Source organism: Passer domesticus, chromosome 11 (genome assembly GCF_036417665.1).
Source record: "Passer domesticus isolate bPasDom1 chromosome 11, bPasDom1.hap1, whole genome shotgun sequence".
Lineage (NCBI taxonomy): Eukaryota > Metazoa > Chordata > Aves > Passeriformes > Passeridae > Passer > Passer domesticus.
Window position 1 is genome coordinate 14,899,713 of NC_087484.1, and position 19,610 is coordinate 14,919,322.

The window sequence follows — 19,610 nt, forward strand, 5'->3', positions numbered from 1 at the left end:
GATTGTGCTGAAGTATGTCCTAATTCAAGGTCTTTGTCTTCTTAGAATTAACATAAAAAGATCCTGTTTCATTCTGAATACAGGTAACTAATTAGTTACAAGTACTTCTGTAATTAATATTTTTCATGTTATATATAATTTATATAATAATATTGTTGCAATGCAGTGAAAAGCACTGAATGATAAACATTGTTCTGTTTATGTTGAACCATAATTCAATTCTGTTTCTTAGAAATTCAGAACTATCTTATTCATGTAAAAATGCATAATGTTTTATCTCTGTTTGCATTTTACATTTACGTGTAATTCTGAAAGTAAAAGTATTTTTTGATTGTTGGAAATAGAACCATATGATGATAAAAAGTGAAAAAACCAATTTGATTTCTCAAGAGAAATGCTTCTTCACTAGACACATAAGTGGACACTATATATTCTTATCTAAGTTTCTTTGGGGAAATTATTGGTGCTGTCTTAACTGAATGGTTGAGTGCTTAGTTGATTTTTTTAAAGAATGAAATAAACTTTCTCAGTTGTAATCCATCATTTGAAAGAATTGCTTATAAATGCTCTGGTTCTACAGACATCCAGAAAGTGATTGTTCTTGCTGTTTTAAAATATTCTTGAAAATTAATGCCATATTGATAGTCCAATAGTATAAAAGTGATACCTGTTAAACCCTAGGATCATAGGCATGTTTTCCATGTTTTGTTTTTTAAGAGGACACACTGAATGGTTTCAGACTGCTTGAGTCCAGTTGAGAATCACTGCTTTATTTCACTAGATTTTCCTGGATTCTAAAAGGATGGAAACTAAGCAGCACCTCTGGCTCTTAATTGCTCAAATCATTCATGCATTAAATAATGCACATGCAAAGCAATTAAATGCTGTCAGTGTGAACTCTGTTTATACAGTTTTGTTGTAAGACCTGGAGAAGAACTTAAAATAGCAATATCTAATAATAGAAAATGTATAATAGAAAGACTTAATAGTGTGGAACAATTCTTCCTGCAGAGGGTTTTGCAGAAGACACACAGACTGTCTTTAGTGCCTAAGGTACTAACTAAGGTTGCTAAACACCAATATTGAGCAGATGCTGTTGCTTTTTGCAGCCACGCCTTTATTCAGAGTTCAGCCCAGCTGTGGCCCTTGGTGCAGAGTGCCTGTCCTGCCCGAGCTCTCTGCAGTCCAGCTGTTCCAGCTGTGGCCCTTGGTGCAGAGTGCCTGTCCTGCCCGAGCTCTCTGCAGTCCAGCTGTTCCAGCTGTGGCCCTTCAGCTGCCCCAACTGGGATGGGATGGGATGGCATGGGATGGGATGGGATGGGATGGGATGGGATGGGATGGGATGGGTTGGGATTCCCAGGGCCTGGGCAGGTGCCCAGGTGGGTTCCCAGCCCAGCTGCCCTCCAGTCCAGGCAGGGCTGGGTGTTGCTCGGTGACATCAGGGCTGTCCCTGTCCCTGTCCCTGTCCTGTCCCTGTCCCTGTCCTGTCCCTGTCCCTGACCTGTCCTTGTCCCTGTCCTGCTGATGCTCAGCCGCTGTGCCGCGAGAGCCGCGGGACAAAACCCCGGCGCTCAGGGGCACAATTCAGTGATTGACAAAAGCCTTCAGTCTGGGAAATGCTTCCATCCGTAGCACAAATCCTCACTGCAATGCCATCTGCATCCTTTCTTTCTTACTCCTGCAGGATCCGCGCCTCGTTGTTTGTATTTTGTAGCTGTTTGAGATGTGCACAGTCAGTAAAGTAAATTTATTGCCACCTCTTATGTTAAAATTAAATAGAGAAAGGTTTATAAAATTAGGAAATACGGAGTCAGGCCTGGAGGTTTTCTAACTTGTTTCTGAGTAGGAGGAAGCAAGTGTATTTTGCCAAGTATCTTTAATTGTAAAAAAGTTAACAGTAGGTCATTCTGATATTTTTGCATACAGGGAAAGAAGTAAAATACTATTTTCCTGTTACAAATGAGTGAATCATTGGGATTTAAAATGTTTGACAATTTAATTTTCAATCTGCTGATTTTAACAGCAGAATTTTTTGGCATATGCTTGATGCTTAGATAGCTTGGTGCAGAGATAGTTTATTTCAGTCTTCTATTTACATGATCTCTTGCAGTAAAGAAAGGGAGGGAGAATGAAAAAAGAGAAAGAAGAATGAAAGTTCACTTAGAGAAAGGGCTTGCTTTGCTTGCTGTGTTACTGCAGTGGATGGTAGCACTCAGTTACGATGAGGAAGAAAGTTTAGTTTGAGGAATTACATTGTCAGCTAGAACTCAAATAATTGATTATTTTCTGCAGCACAGCTTGCACATGTCTCTGCATCTGTGTTCAAAATGACTGAAAAATATTTGTGACTTTATATTCAGGTTTACTTATATCAGATGAAATGCAAAATTTCTGCTTTGGGCTGGAATGCTGTCCAGCTTCCTTGTCACATTATCTGAATTCTGTGCTGCCAGAAAGGCGGGTTGTTTTGCTGGATTGCACAATTTCAGGGAATAGTGATAGTTTCTCTTCAAAACCATCAACCATTTCAAATTATAGTGTCCATTATCAGGAAAATAAGCTTTCTAGCTTGCACTTCTTTCATGAATGCTTAGTCTTGTCCAGATGCAGGGATGTCAGTGAACTGGTTCTTTGATGTAATAAACCAAGCATGTATTCCTAGGCACTTCTAAAAATAAGAAATCTTTTGAAGTTTTGTGACAGTTGTAAGCAAAAGTTTTTGGCCTGAAAGCTGCAGCGCTTAATGACTTGTGTGATTGAAATTAGAGTATTGTAAGGCAAAAAACCCCAAACTGTTATTGCCAACAGCATATGCAGTGACACCATTCCTATTCCATTGCATGTCATGTGAGACAGATTTATATATAAGAAATTAAATCTAAAGGATTTACATCCATTTGGAGCAGGATTATGTTAAAAACAAGAAACAGATTTTCTTTTTTCCTAAATTACAGGAAAGCAAATTTTCTGACTTTGAAACCTAGTGTCAAGGTTTTTCTAATTCTGAAATGTGTTCTTTTATTTTGAAGTCTCTTTTCTTTTGTGCCAGTATAATGTCACTTCTAATTTCTCCTACTTTGAATGATTTTTGAGATTTTTTTCTTCCATATCAAAGATGGTGTTTGGTGGCAATTCCTCATTAGTCTCAGTTTATTTATGGGTTTGCTTATCCCCTTTGATAATACTTCTCAATCTTGCTCCATGTTATATAGAAAGTAAAAAATAGTGAGAAACATTCCTTGCTTAATATTAAAGAAATAATAATTCTAATTACTCTAGAAGTGTATTGTTTTATTCCTCTCTTTCTGTCCCCAGATGTATCTGACTCTCCTTTTTGTATAACACACCTCAATGTTCTGGAGGTGATAAAATTTGCTATCACTATCACTGCCTTGATTGCTCCAGGCTTTTAGTTATAATGTGTTGTTCTTTCATTTCTCCCTTTGCTTTCGGCTTTTTAATAGGTAGACATAAGATTAAATTTTAACATTCGTTAATAGACATGTTTGACAAGCACTGAAGTTAATGAGGTAGTATTAATAACTTTTTATCAAAGTATTTACTTGGGGTTTTAGATCTTACAGTTTACATTAGACCTGACTTTAATATCATATTTTTAATTAAAAAAGGAGGTTTAATGAAGGCATGTTTGTAACTAGGGAACATTTTCTACTATGTTGTTTTGTTTGGTTTCATTAAAAAGTAAATGGTCCTACACATAAGATTCAATAGATAATAAATTCTCAATTATGGCTTGTAATTTGAATAGAAATGGGGAAGTCTGGCATTATGGAGAAATTGGATCCATAAGTATGACAGTCAGGACTAGTCTGTACTTGGTTCAGTAAAGTGTAAGTGGATACCCTTAATTATTTTGTACTTAAAAGAAAAATCCCCACAACCAAACAAAAAAATCCTAACTTTTTCATCATAATCTGCTTGAGAACTTATTATTGAAAAAGACCTTTGTGCTGATAAAAATACTGCCTTTTAGCTGTGAGCATTGTTTCACATTGAAATATGGAGAATTTCAGTGGCATGTGTTTTTTCGTACTCTTAAGAAAACAATGAACATTTGCTTTGAATAAAATACCAACAGCTAGATAAACAAAATTGTATGATATAGTGAAAAGAGAAATAATTTTATCATCAGCTTGCAAATAAGAAAATTTAGATTAATTTTTTGTTCTTTGATTTGACCATCATCATATGGATGATGTATGGGTTTACACTGATGGGAGAATTCACATTTAGGTCTATTGGAGAATTTGTAAGAAAAATGTATAACACAATTTTTATAGTTTTTAAAACTTCTAGTGTTGAGTCTTTTTATTTCTAGGAGAAATTCATGGATGGGAAGCTAATTTTAATAAAGGATCCAAAAAGCTACCTTCAAACTTGATTTGTTTGCTAGAAGATCTGTGTTTGACAGAGAGTGAAAACAAATACACATGAAATGCAATTTCTCCAATATTTTTATTCTGTAAGGCATATTCTTACAAAAAGAAAATAGCCCCACTTTTTACTCAGTGATTTTTATATTGCTGTTTCTGCTTTTTGCTCATAGTTCCACAATTGCTAAAATAACTTTTAAAGTCAGTTTCATTACTGTCCTTTACTGAAGCCTTTTGTGGGGTTGAATATTAAATAGTGTCCTGGTCTCAATTCAGACAAATGTCAATGAAAAGACTTACTTAGTTTAATGGATAAACCTAGTAAACCAGCAAACAGCTTATAAATAATGTACTAATATTGGGCTGGTGAAAATTTGATTGAAAAAATTAGTCCAATCAGCATTGCCCTGCCTAAAAATGTGGAATGTTTCAAGAACAGTCCAACATAGTATTTATGTTGCGGAAGATTATATGGGACAGGACTGAAGAAGTTGCCAGAAATTATTAGAAAAACCTTCAGAAGAAATTGGTTTCCAAAATCTTCAAACGTGCTGTCATAACCAGTACTTTTTATTGTTTCAGGTGTATGCACATTTTAATTATTTTGAAATAGAATAGAGAAGCACCTTGTCAGTGTATTTTCTGAAAAACGAAGTTCTACCACAGGGGAAAAGTTAACAAGGAGCTTCTGAAGCTGGTAAGCTCCTGACCAGAGGCTGTTAAATGCAATGTTGCCTTGTTCTTGCTCCTGGAGCATGCAGATTCTATCAGGAAAAGTGTGTCTTCAGTTACCCCTTCTATCAGACTATCAGGATTTGATTTCTCCTATGTGTATGGGTTCATATATCAGGATCAATTAACTGAATGATCTAATAGTGGGACCCCCCTCCCCAAATTCACCTTGCCTAATGTTGGCTAGAGGTGTGGTGGTTACCACGTATTAGTTAAAAAGTGGTAAAATGAGGGATTATTTTCAGCCCACAAAATGGAGGAATATGTTTTTATATGTAAGAAACTAATGTGACAGAAAAGCTTTTGGGCTTTTTTTCCCCCAACATGCATTAATATTCATCTCTGTCACTTTCTGACAGCTGGCTGTTCATTCTGGCTATCCACTTAAGACTGAAACAATGCTTAATGACAATGAACTCCCAACTTAATTAGGTAAACTATTGGCTGTGACAAAATGTGCTTCAAAGTCCTTGTTTACTTCTACATTTCATGTAGTCTGTGGGTTTAAAAAGAGGATTCATTTTTATTTTTCCTCCTAGAGCCACTGACTTCTTCCCCCGCCCCTCCCCACCAGATTTTTTTTTTTAATGGGTTACCTGAGGTAATTCTTGAGACATTCAAGCTCCAAATATAGAATGACCACAATAGAATTCCAAATGAAAGCTTTGAGTGTGTTCCTACATATTTTATTTAACAGCTTCTCAATTTAGGGTCACATGTTTTGGATTCCAGCTAGTTAAATTTTTAGCAGTCTTTAAGGATGTAATGTAACTTACAAAGCTCTTGCATTTAGGCATTCTTCTGGTAGATATTCTCAGATATGATAGCTGAAAAGAAAAATGTGTTTTTTCCTAAGCTACCTTCAGATAGAACTTCTGAGTTACAAGCCTGTTGTCCTTGGGTGTAGACTCCCTTCCAGACAGGAGTGATCAGTGAGGTGTCTCTTTCCTGGGTTGGATGTTTTTAGGCAGACAGTGTAAAACACACTTGAGAGCTCTTATTCTCCTGTTGAGAGCTGTTCACATTGGTTTAGCTTGGGAAGGGCTGAAGTTTGCATAGCCTGTCAAATTTGGGTCATTTTAACTGACTGCAATAACCTCCCATAAACATTCTGACCTTGCAGCCATGGTAATCAACCAAGACCATCATTTTCTTGTAATTCTGTGTATAATAGTTCATGTATGTTTGTAGTATCTCTACAATTACCAGTGAATGAGAATCCTGCTGTACCTGCATAACACAGAGGGGAGGAATCATTCCTATATGAAGGAGCTTCCAGTTTGTCACAAAAGAAAATGGATGATGGGACATGGAGACCTAGCAGTGTTGGCTCCAAGGTTGGTTTGACATGATAGTGCAGAAAAAGTAGTGCTAAAGGCTTGATTAATAACACATGAACAAGAAATATTTGTGGCTGTCTTTGGAAGTAAATGGGAAAGCTGCCTGTCTCCAGTCTAATAATCCTCCTGCCCTATCTACCCTCTCCATGTCTGCCTGCAGCAATGAAAGTGTAGGAGTTTGGAGCAAGAGTTCTCTTTAGCAGGATTATATGAAATTCTTATAAAATGAGAACAGCACAACTTCACAGACACAATTTAAGTTTAAATAACTGTTTGAAAACCTATTATAGAAAAGTCCCTGCGCAAAGAATGTTTTAGTTTAACAAAACCAATTCAGTTAACCTGGCATCACTTCAGTAACCAGATTCCATGGGAATTGCCTACATTGTGCTAACCCTCTATCAGTGGTTCATGGTTGCTGTACAGACATAATTTTCTAGTTATAGAAGGTTTTGTATAAATGTAATTCCTGGCATTATTATCCACTTTTGACTAATACATGCTTTAAAAAGTGCAGAGCACTTTGCTGTGAATGGGCAACCTCTTCCATTTTTTACATACTCAAATCATTGTTTCCTCCAGTGTGTATCCTCAAATGAAATCTCATGAAAGTATCTGATGAAAGACATCAGTTAAAATACCTGTTTTATTTAAAAATACCCATATTTTCTTTCTTTGCTTTTACAAAGTGTAGAGGTGTGACTGCTTTGGTGTGTTAAGGCAATTCAGAGATATCTAAAGTCTTACGTGACATGAGATAAAAAACCAAATTACACAGCCTTGAAATATGACAAGGCAGACTTTATTCTAATGCAATAAGGTAGATTTAAAAATAAAAAACTCCCAGAACACAATAATTTTGTTCTTATCCAAGAGATGTATTATTAACTGGTAATCTTATTTTTTTTTACTTGAAAGTTTGATAAACATCCTGAGCTTTCATATGGTACTGAAAATAAGCTGCCTGATGGAGAGGTCAGCTGTAGTTTGTGAAGGTTTTTTAACTCGAGTGCTTTTATCTCCTCTTCCTTACTTACACACATCTGTGGTGAAAATTATCCCCATTCTTGGATCATGAGGGCATCTTTGTTTTGCCCACTGTTCTGGAGCTAATGTAGGTCTTTTCTGGGAAGTGCAGCACTGCTCTCCCCATGTGAAACGTAATTGTGCTGCTTTGGAGCCATGACAGAGTTCAATCAAGATTGCTAATGATTTCTCTTCCAGTGCTACGTGAGAGTATGCTGGGTCAAGAGATCTCCAAAATGTGCCACAAAGGAGAAGGAAAGGGGAGAAAAAAAAGAAAAATACTAAATTTTTTGAAATAGGATAGAGAAAACAAACCATTTATTCAAATCCACATACATCTAAAGGAATAGAGTAAAAATCAATCTTCATAGTATCAGGAAGGCTGGGAAATAATGCAGAGCTGCTAGTAATGAACTTACAGCATCTGTCTTCTCATATCCATTTCCCACTGCAGCCAAAAGATGAGGAGCCCTAAAAGAACTAATTTAAAACCACAGTTTTTAATTTTGGGTTGGAGTGTTTTTTGCTTTTCATATGAGAACCTAATGAACCACAGCATGCAGATCACAGTTTTGTTCATTAGATTTTAGGAATGTTCATTTCTTATATGTATTTATAATAAGTAGTTCCTGTTTATAATAAGATACAGCATGATGCTCAATATAATTTTATAATGCAAGATGGAAATGAGTTGTTTATATCTTGAAAATACAAAAATATGTTTGAATGTCTTCTAAGGATGCAATAGCCTTGTTAGGAAAATGTACTTCTGTAGAATCAGTGGAATTGGAGCACATACCTGTAACTGTCAGTTACAAGCAGTAGCCATATCTACAACAATTTGTCTGATTTTTTCTATAACAAAATTAACTATAGAACATATTATGAAACCTTTGCTTCGATATGACACATGCAATTTAAACTGAATTATGTTTTTTGTAGTCCCACTTAATAAGCAAAACAGCTTGTATGTGGAAAAATATAAAATAAGGCTGATCAAATTAATCTAATTTGATATCTTTTTGAGGCACAAGAGTTTGGCTTTCAATGTTGTGTGGTAGCACACATGCAGGTGATATTTGTATTGTATGGTACAAGGCTATGAAGCAAATCCACATTGTGCCTGTTTTGGCTGAAGTTTGATGCTTTTAGGTTGTTGCTGTCAGTACTGTTTTGTTCTGAAACAGTGAACATGTTAAAATATCCTTAAAGTATTTTTTTTTTCCTTTAACCCCAGCTATGACCCATCAGCATAGGTTATAGACAGGGCTAAGAGTTCTATCTAAGTCAATGTTAGATGACAAAAATCTTGCTATTTTACTTTATTTACTGAAAACCCCAAATGTTTTGACACGGGTGAACTTTGTGATGGCTTCTGAACAGAAGTGCAAATAACCAGAGATTTTATTGTCAGGTTTAGCCAAGATACGTTTATGAACAAATACAGAGTTTATACATGTTTATAGACACTTAAATACTGGAGGTAATCTAAGAAATTCTGACAAACTGTTTGTTGCTGTCAGAGCCCTGGAGATCCATTAGAATTGCCAGTACTGGAAGTTCATAAAATTTGAAACAGCAATACTCAATTCTAAGCATAATAAACAAACCTCTTACAGCTAAAAAAAGAATTTTTAAATCAGAACAGAAAGAGTTTGGAGAGGTTTCATCAGAAGTTTCCTTCACACATGGAGGAAAGTCATCTTTGGGGTGGCTGACAATAGAGCTCCTCATATTGAAGTTCAGTCACGACAGAATATATAGGCAGCAAGATGGGATGGTTTTGGCATTGTAAACACTTGAACATCAGCGTGTTTGTTGCATCTGAAAAAGTAGTTCATGCACAATGCAGGTCCCAAGAGTACTCCAGATTTCAAGAGAATTAGGTGGAATGACAGAACTATTGTCTTCCCACTTTGCTTTCAGTTAGTAAGATGAAAGTAATGCTCCCAGTAATTTTATGTGCTCTCAAAGACTCAAAGTGTTCTGTGGTGTGCTCTGCTTCTTCTGCTGAACAGTGCTGGCCCACTTGTTAGAGGACAGGTGAAGTGCTAATCTAAGAAAACTCATGAGCTATTTTTTGGATGATGTCTGTGTACGTCCTTTCTAGAGTTCTAGGAATTCCATGGCTTTTCCATGACTGGATTTACTCATTAACTTTATATGGGGTATAAGAAGTGTCCCCTTCTGTATCACAATCTCAGCAGAAGTTACGTTTGTTTTTTTCTTCCTTTGTAAGCATGTGAAATCTGTGAGGGACAGTGCTCCTGAATGAGTGCCTGGATGGGCAGAAAGAGATTAGGAGGATAAAAGTATCAAGTAGAGATTTTTTTCCCCCCTAAACCATCCTTTTTTTAAATATAATAGAACTTCACATTTTACCTGTTTTCAAAGCCCTGGTGAGAAGAGCCCATTTCTGTCTTGTTTCAAAGGAACACCTTCCTGCCTGACTTTACATGTACAGTCTCTTGCTCCAGCTGTGGCTTCGGTTCTTCAATTCACCCAGTTCTGGGTGCTGCAGAATTCTGATAATGAGGCTTTGCCATTTTATGTAGGTCATCACAAGGACCTAAGGACAGAAATCAGATAAGAGGAAGCAATTGGAAAGGAAATGTGAAAATTCAGTAACCATATCTTTTAATAGGGAGCTAATTGGGTAAAACTTTTAATCCAGAAGTTTGATTAGCAAAGCCTTGGTTGGGATTTAAGGCATTATACTTTATGGCAATACATTTTGTGATGTTCATGGATTCAGACATTTTAAAACACAGAGGCTCCCTGTGCCTGCCACGTTTTTCCATGGAGTCCAGGTAGAACAAGTGTTAGTGAATATTTAACATTTTTGCAGATAAAATAGTTGTGAAGAAGACTGAATATTGGAAAGGTTCTCTCCTTCTCTCCCTCATTTTAAGCATCTTCTTTTTGGTTTAGAGATGTAGTATTTAGCAGCCAAGGATATCCTGGAGTGTATGAAATAATCTCTGTAGAATCAAGGGGATTTTCCTTAGCAAGTGGATTAGCTCTATCATCACTTTGTAGAGTTTTATTTGATCTTTGAAAGATTGTAAAATTATGATGATCCATGGAGCAGAGGATCCAAATAAGAGTCATCAGGTCATTAGTAAGATAAGTGTTGATGGTAGCACTAAAAGGCCAAGTCAGGCTTGGATTAAACTATGATTTAGCATTATATGAATACAAAAAAAGATACTGAACATAGTCCACAGACTTAGTCTGGTGTAATTATAAGCATCTGATGCTCCAACAGTAAGAGGTCAATTCTGATAATGTTTACTCATGTTAGTAAAAATCACAATTAAATGTTTGTTTTTATTCACAGAAAACAAACTGATCGGAAGAAAGTGCAAGATTTCAACAAAGGAAACAATGGGGATGTGTGCCAATAAATATCAGGTTTTGGATGTAAATGTTGGATGCAGGGCCCACTATAAAATTTTTGCTTTACTCTGTTTTTAACCTGTAATTTAAGAATATGTTGTAACCTACAACACTGATGTATGACTTCTGGCTTATCCTCAAAATGTTACTGTATCTTCAAATTAGTGGAACAAAATGTAAATCCACTTCTGTTTATAAAGAAGTGAATGTAAAAAGTCTTCCATAATTTTCTGTGTCTTGAAAGACTCAAGGACTCTGAGTAAAAAATATAAAAATTTGAAAGTATTTTCAACTGAAATACTTTCTGGGACAGATATAGACAAAGAGGTGTACTTTTTGGGGTTTTTTTTTGCTTTATTTCTCTTAACCAGTGTGGAATTTACTATTGTTCCATCTTATCTGTGTGAAATTCTTAGAGAAGTTAGAATTTTCATTTGCATTTTCTTTAAAAGAAAATTGATAAATGTAATCTTTACATTTCAAGAAGCAAATTAAAATTGTGCCTAAATATTGTTATACACCATCAGAGTTTGCTGATATGTAAGTGTGCAGTTATAGCAAGAGTTCAGAAAGGGGCATATGTCCTCAAAGACATACTTTAAGAACTTAGCTTTGAGTGATAGAGGAGGGGGGAGAGTAGGGAGTTGTCTTTCAGTTTATTTACTCCCAACCCTTCCATCCCTAATGCAATTTCATGATGCCAGTGCACACTATCTGGTGCTTGGCTTTTGGCCTGTGGGTAAATATTGATTGTAAGAAAAATTAAGGTTGATGTTCTGTTTGGTTCAGTTTTTTGCTGCAGAGGTCCGAGAATCTGTAGTATTAAGGAGTGTGCAAACATACAGTTTATATTCCTGTGATTTACCAGGTGTTTTGACTTTTTCATACCAATTTTGGGAGCCTGTATTTAAAGAAGGTGGGATATATTTTTACCAGTATTTCTTTCCCCAGCCTCAGGGGTGTTGTTTGCATTGTTAGGTCATTTCTGTACTGCTGGCTGCTGTGGGGTGTAACTTGTCATATTTTGACAAGCTATGGAGAAAAGACTTGATGCTAAATCAAGAGAATTTCTGTCATCTAGTTGTGCAAGTACTTGAATATTAACAAGTCATGCATTGCTTCAGTTGTAGGGTGTCAGTATTTCTTATAGAATATAAACTCTGCTGTCTTGTTATGTCACTCAGTATCCTGCTACTTGCTTTGTCAATAAATAGCTTGTTCTGTCTGGGGGCCTGATAGTTTTTTATAGCTCTTAACTAGAAACTTAAGCTCAGTTTTCCTTCAATATAAAAATATTTTCGCTAGTTGGGTGGAGTTTGTAAATAGAACTGACACATTTTGCTAGGCAAGTTTGATATAGCTGGAAAATGCTGACAAGCTAAAAATTGTTTCTATTAGGAATTCAAAGGAAAAATTGCATAGTTTGTGGGGTGCAGTAATATGTAATATGGAGTCGTGTGCATTTTTTGGTAAGAGCTCTTTATGGGAAATAAAAATTGCAAGAAGAAAAGATTGAAGTATTCTCTGGGAGCAGAAAAGGGGTTAGATAAGATTAGTGTAACAAATGTTCAGTGCATTTGTTTGTCTTAGGTAGTAAATCTTGGCCACGGAAAGGATGATAAAGATACAGTATGTCTACTGGGATGGAGATAAAAATATAGTTTTATTTTTGGAAATATTTCAATATTTCTATAATAAGTAGAGCAGGTAAATAGGTGAAATAGATATGCTGGCTTTTATCTAAAAAAAAAAGAGAGAATAATAAAGTGTATCATAATGCTTTATTTTGCAAGATCATTGCAATTTGAAATCTCATAAGGATTGGTAGTGAAGAACCATATTAAATCACGGGCATAATCTTCTGCTTAAAATAAGTACAGTTGCAGTAGGGTATATCCTAAATTGTGAATGTAAGTCCAATTTCAGCACTCTAGAGTGCATTTTTAGTTCCAAGCTGATTATATTGTGGGACAAGAAAATATGACTAGTTACCAACATATGGAAAGTTATTGTAAAGGAAACAGAGTAATTATTGTAGGCATTTTACCAGATGGTTTGTTATCTAAAAACAGCATTGCTTTGCTTTGCTTTTATTTTTCTGTCTTTGCAATCAGAGTGAGCAGAAGGAACATACCCTAAAGAAATTTAGGATGGGATGGTGCCATGCTTCAATCTGCTTGTAATACCAGCTTTTCAGTTTCCAAATATTTATCTGGCAGATCTCTACATTTGGTTTATTTTTTATGTGCTAGGTACCACAGCAGGGAGTTACAGGCACACCTACAGCACTGCTTGCTGCCAATCTACTGGCTTATGAGGGAGGGGTTTCTCTGGTTGGTTGTTCAGTCAGTATAGCAAATTTTTTTTTAGTTGCATTTCAGGCATAAGTAACATGGACTGTTCCACACAAAATTAAAATCGCAGTGCAAGAAAGTAATAATTGAGGTTGTTCCTTTGCTTTTTCTATTTGAGATCATAAATTAAAATGAAATTGCTCATTATTTTATTTTTACTTGACATTTTTGTGTGCAAGAAATTATTCCTGAATGTCTTCATCAAATATGCAATCTGTTTGAATAATGGATAATAAAAAAAGTAACAGAAGTGTGACAAACCAAGCTGGAAATATATTGACAAAGCAATGTCACAAAGCTTGTGCACAAGCCACATGCTTTTATCTTACCTTTCAATCTGTTTCCAAATTCAGTACTAATTCACATGACCAAGAACATCCCTTAAAAATTTTCTGGCTTGCAGACTTCCTTTACTCTGTGAATCTATTGAGGGCCAGAGTGTGACTGCCAGCACTGGACTGACATTTAACCTGAATGTACCTAGGCACTAAATTCCAGTAAAATTGTCCTGGCAATAGTTCATTCCTGGTAAGATGTTTTGTGAACTTAAAATGAATAGAAGTGAAGTCATTGGCAAAGGGACAGCTTTTGTACATGTTTATGATTTGTATTTTGTCTATACCTATGATTTTAATGCATGTGTTCCAGCTAATTATTTATGCAGACGTTGATACTGGGACTGAAACAGTCCATTTTACTACATGTTGTGTTAGGCTTTCTAGAGTCTGTCCCTTTGTTCCACTTGATATGGCAAAAGCAGAGAGTGATACATAATTCGGTCTTGCTGAAAGCCCTAACAAGCAATTTTTTAAATCTGATTATCTGATTTAAACGGGAATTTTATGCTTAATTTACTATTCTTTCTCTCTGCTGTCACAGGAAGCCAGTGATTTGGTAGAGAAGACCAGAAGAATAGAAGTCACTTTTTACGTGCTGTATCTCTCCACCTTTTAGGCTTCAAATGTAATTTCAGCAGTGTTTCACAAATCTCTACTTATTTCTCTCAGGGGATAGGACCATGAGGTGTAGGCACACAGTTTGTGGTGATTGGGATGGGCTGGCCCAGCTCATCCCCAGTGGGCACAGCTGTGAGCAGCAGGTGAGCAGCACTGACAGCAATGAGCCATGGAGTGCCCAGGGGCACTGACCAACCACCAAAGGGAGCAGAGGGCACACAGGGGCAGGGCATCAGCATGAGGGGATAAAGGGCTGGGACAAAGAACAAGAAGGGATGGCTCTTGAAGCTTTCTGATGCGGTGTGGTGTTACTCTGTCTGGGCTGAAGCTTTCTGAAGTTGTATGGTGATAATCTGTATTGCAGCTGTCTCAACTGTGACAAGTGCTGCGACAATGAGGATTTAATATGTATCTGATTGTAGAAGTTTGGGGGTTTTTTGACCACAAATGTGTTGTGCTTCTGTCTCTTTATTATATTTTTTTCTTCCAGTGTGTATTTGGCCCTGGAATTCAATGAGGTATTGATGACAGATTATCAAAAATTGACTGGAGTTTCTCTGAATCAAATGCAGGAATTTTAGATAATGAATTGTTTACTGCTAAGAGATATTGATCCTTCCACATGAACTTGTAATTCAGCAGCAGATCATTTGAGTAGGGAAGGAAAATAGTATGGATTTGGTAAACTAGCAAAGCAGACACTAAGGTTGTAAAGAGGGGTGCATTTTTTTAAGTGATTTTAGAGAGGAGAGTGGATTTTGCAAGCCCAGATGTAAGAAAGCTTTTGGACTGACTTGTAACCCAAGTATCCTAGTGTAGCTTGCCCAATGGAAAAGAGATTTATTCACCTCCTGTTGATTTTCCACCTGCTGTACTCCTTTTCTTTCATTCTCACCCAGTAAAGTGGGTGCATGTCTGAAATCTCAGTGCCTGAGTGTTATCTGAGCTCATTGTCAGAGGTGAGTGACGAGCTAATGTAGTCCTCAATGAAATCCCCTTTGAGGACATCACAGACTATTCTGAGCAGGAAGGGACCTACTATGAGAGGGTTTATCCTGAAACAAGTGCGCAGATATTTGGATGATGGTGTCCTTCAAATGGGAGATTAAAGAGATGTTGGGGGTGCCTGTGAAAGGGTCCTTAAGGGTTTGAACCCGGAGAGGCAGGAGTAAAACTGGAGTGAGTAAATGAATTGTTACAGAAACCCAGAGTTTGTAGGAAGTTCAGTCTTTTTGTGAATATCCATCAGAGCTGACAGAACCTATCAGGAGTTGTCATCTTAATTCCTAATACCTGTTAGGCAGGGTAATGGTATTTTCTAGGATATTTATTGAGTCTCTAATTCTGAATCTTATTCTGAATTTGCAACTTATACCTCTTTACTAAAGGATCCAACTATGCATAAGTGTGCATTGCTCATTAGAAGCTCAGTTCCAACATATGTTTGATCATCAAGACCAGCCTCTGAGGGTATGATTGCAGTAGATTTCCTGTGATGGTACTTCAATTGTTTTATATTTTAGCATTTACAGGGAACTTACAGAAAATTTGATCAAGAAGGAGTAGTATTGTGATGAAGAATTTCACAAGAATGTTTTTTCAAAGGTGAGCAGCAGCCCAGTTTTTCCTGAAAAAGAGAGAAATGGGACTATATTATTTTCGGAGTGCTTCTGTTCCAAAATGTAGGTCTCAGTACTTCTAAAAATTCTTTCTGCTGTGCCCTGCAATAGATGGATTGTTGTATTCCTCCTACATATTTACGTAGTAGATAAAAGCAATAATGGAAAGATTATATATGTGCATAAATAACATTTTTGTTTTTAACACATCAGATTTTTTTTTACATCTTTTTCTCCTTAGACTCATTTCAGAAAGTTGTGCTTTAGTTTTCTAAGTATTTTGCAGCTGAATGCTTCAAGAGTGCATCTGTAGGGGGAGATTTCAGCTCAAGGCTGTAGTACCAAATCTAGCAGGTATAGCTGACTTATTTTTTTTTAAATGTTTGCATGTTCATGTGTAAAATACTTGTGTTCTGTCCTTGCAATACAAATATATTTTGGGGGGCAAAAAGCTGTAGCACTAGCTACAGCTAGTAGCTAGTTTGATCTATAACTTAGTATCTTGTTGAGAAAATGATGTTGAGCCCATGATGCATCATCTTAAAGTACTAGAAAATCAAGCTGGTTCTGTGATTAGACTTTTTAATGAATTAATACTTCTTTCTCTTGTATTGGCAAAATAGGTTTATGTCTGTCCTGGTCAACTTCTCTTAGTTTTGTTTTGCTCTTGCTCTAGATTCTCTGTCAGTATTTATTTCCTAATGTATTTCAGTGTTGGTTCCTTTCTATATTAAATAAGAAATTACTCAGTAAAATAACTTTTTGTTTAGAAACCCCACTCTTGTTTCTCAGAGAAATATTTTTATTAGGTCTTTAATTAAAAAATAATTTTTGTAATGTAAAAGGTAAGTCAATGGGAAGAGGTTTGGCAGGTTTACTACCTAGTCACATCATGGTTTGTCTCCTGTCTATAAAGAAGACAAACGAAGAGAAAATAACTTTTTTCTTACTTTTATTTTAATTCTCCATACTTTTGTTACTCTTTTAACTACTTATATAAAACAATTTTTGAATCAACAAACAGTTTAAGAACAAGGACTAATGACAAAACTTATACCTCAATGATATTATGTTGTGTTGTTCCACTTTGCAAATACAGCATTAAGAATCTACTCCATTGCACTTTCTATCCTCTGAGGGAAAGGCAGTGGTGTAGTGCCTTAAAATATCATGTAACCTGACAGAATAAGATGTGTAGGATATGGTACAGCAGGGATTTAATGAGCCATTTTTTTGTCCATTATCAGAAACTTCCTGCAAGGCATGCCCTTAGGAGTGGTTTAAAATTGTTACTGTTTTCCCCCTATTTTTGCTATCTTTTAAAAGAAGTTTGTTGTAGTATAAATGTGTTTGCTAAAGGTCAAGGACAAAATGCTGATGCAAGTTGTGTGTGTGTAATTTCCAATAATTTATAAAAAGCTTGACATTTGTCAAAAGATGCCATCTCATTCCGTGATGTAAACACATAGAATGGACAAAATGTATTCTGTGTTGGGCCCCCAGTGACAGAGATATTGTGCAAAAGGTGCTCAACTGTTTTGCTATTTGTACACTTGGTGTTTGGCTGCCCGTTCAAATGTTTCCTGAATCACCATCTTTCAGTGCAGTTACAACAGGAAAAGTGGCATTTTTGATATTGTGACTAACACTTGTATCAGAGCTAAGCATTCCAAGTGACAGTGTCCAAGTGCCTCACTAATGCATGACGTGGAGGCAATATGCTGGGTGATAACCCCAGAAATAACCTAGAATTCTTTTACAGTGCCAGGAAATACTCACTTGAATTCTTGTAGCTGTTTCAAAAGGAGATAAGTGCTTCAGCCCTGACAACCTGATAATCTGGGAGAAAATAATATCAATAAACACTTCTCGTTGCCTCTGGAGTGCTCTCAGGCACTCTTATGTGTCTTGCTATCTATTATATCATAAATAGATACAGTAGAGTGCCTTTCAAAAGCCCTGATGTTTGCTACCAAAAATGAATCTTTTGTTATGGGAATTAATGGAAACTTGAAAAAAATTACACAGAAAACTATTAATAATGTAAGTGTACATGTAGGACTCTAACTGATGAAAGGCTGCTGGAGTGATCTGCAGGAAACACAATTCTGCTGCTGTTGCCTTTGTGTTCCATACAAAGCTTCCCAGCATGGTTGTGATCAGAGCTGGAGGTCCTTGCCCTCACAGTTCCCGTGGGTCATTGCTGTCAGGTGTTGTACAGGGGAATGGGGACACAGAGAAGCAGCCAGGACAATCGGGGCATTGAATACAGTGCGTAGAATGTCATGGGTCATATACATAGGAAATTATGTATAGTGTCAAAACAAATGAGAATTGGTCTAAAAGTTGCTTTTAATATTTTGATTACTGTGATGGAAGGGCCAGAGAAAAGAGCAGAAGAATATCACAATACCAGTATATAAATCCAAGATATACTTGCATGTCAGGTATTCTCTTTCTACATCCTAAAAGGATACAAACAAGGGGTGAAATGAAAACAAGGGGTGTGAAAGAGCTTCTAAATATCTGACGTTGCTTGTTCACCTCTTTCTCAAATACAGTTGTGATAGAAGTCTCTTAAAACCATAAGTGATTTGAAGAAGAGCAATGTATTTGCTAAATATTGCAAGATAAGGCATAGGGACATACAATAAAATCGCCAAATTTTAATCAGAGAGAATCTACATTTAGTTATTAACCTTACAATTTTTTTAGATGCTGTGAAGTATTGCATGTGAAAATTAAAGGTCTAATTCATAGCATCAAACCATGAAGGGATAAATTAGTATTGGCATTACTAGCTAAAACAGCAGATTTGAAGTAATTCACAGACAGTAATAATTGATTTGGAGAAGTAAATAATATGGGGATTGACCTATGGCATAGGCCTCAACTTGTCTGGATACAGACTAATTCATAAGGGTAAACCATCAGAAGAGAAATTTAAGTGACAGAAGTTGTAGAATGGTATTGTTTAAAACCCAGTCTTGTTTCTAGTGGACAGCAAAATGACAGCATGCACACAATGTAGTTTGATGACAGGTATAGAGTAGCAAGACAAAACCCTGAGCAATTGTTACTGGATGGCATGGGAAAAAATTGATCCATTTTATTTTAATACAATTTTAGAAGGTATTTTGGATCTCAAGATAAATTTGTTTTTAAAAAAATAACCCCAGAAAGGATGTTCTACTGACTGTGCAAAAATGCTTTTTCAGATGAGGCTAAAAGAAACATTACCTCTCACCACTAAATATAAAGACCTATTTTATGGGTCTGCAGACTAGCTTATTCTCAAAGTTCAGGCATATGCTGCTGTTTTCATACCTTAACTAAGTGCTGTGGAGTAACTGAGTACACCCAGGCTGTCATAAAATGTGAGATAAAATGTTGTAGTTGAAAGCACTTTCACAGAGAGGGATGGTGACAATGGCAGTGAGTGCCAACATGAGTGAGTGATGGTGTTTAGCAAGTAGCACCAGAGAAATTTGGAGTTTTTATCTCTGTCCCAACATTGTTCAAATATTTAATCCAGTTACTTTTTGCAGTAAGATGGTAAATTCTTCAGGGGTGAGGAAGTGGATGTTGATTTGAAACTCTTTGGACACTGCTCTTTATGTGTGGGCAGCTGCTTTGTTATGAGATAAAGATGCCTCCAGCCCTGTCTTAAAATTAAAAATCACTTTTGACCAGAAAATGGTCAGGTTCCTAGTCCAGAAAGGAAGGCTTTGAATCCTTGCCTGCTGTAACAACGAGAGAGCTGAAGTCAGTTTCTTCCCACGGCAATCTC

At 36.3% G+C, this 19,610-nt stretch overlaps 1 protein-coding gene and 1 long non-coding RNA gene across 3 annotated transcripts in view; both read left to right on the forward strand.

The window, feature by feature from the left end:
- Window positions 1-19,610, forward strand: part of DNER (delta/notch like EGF repeat containing) — a 111,342-nt gene that overhangs the window by 17,141 nt on the left and 74,591 nt on the right. The gene's annotated exons all lie outside the window — the stretch shown is intronic.
- On the forward strand, window positions 14,383-16,174 carry LOC135278940 (uncharacterized). Of its 2 annotated transcripts, none has more exons than XR_010346323.1 (3): window positions 14,383-15,160; window positions 15,725-15,806; window positions 16,062-16,174. It is a non-coding gene; the product is annotated as an uncharacterized LOC135278940 (long non-coding RNA). The 2 variants fall into 2 exon arrangements; XR_010346324.1 differs by having other exon boundaries at window positions 16,088-16,171.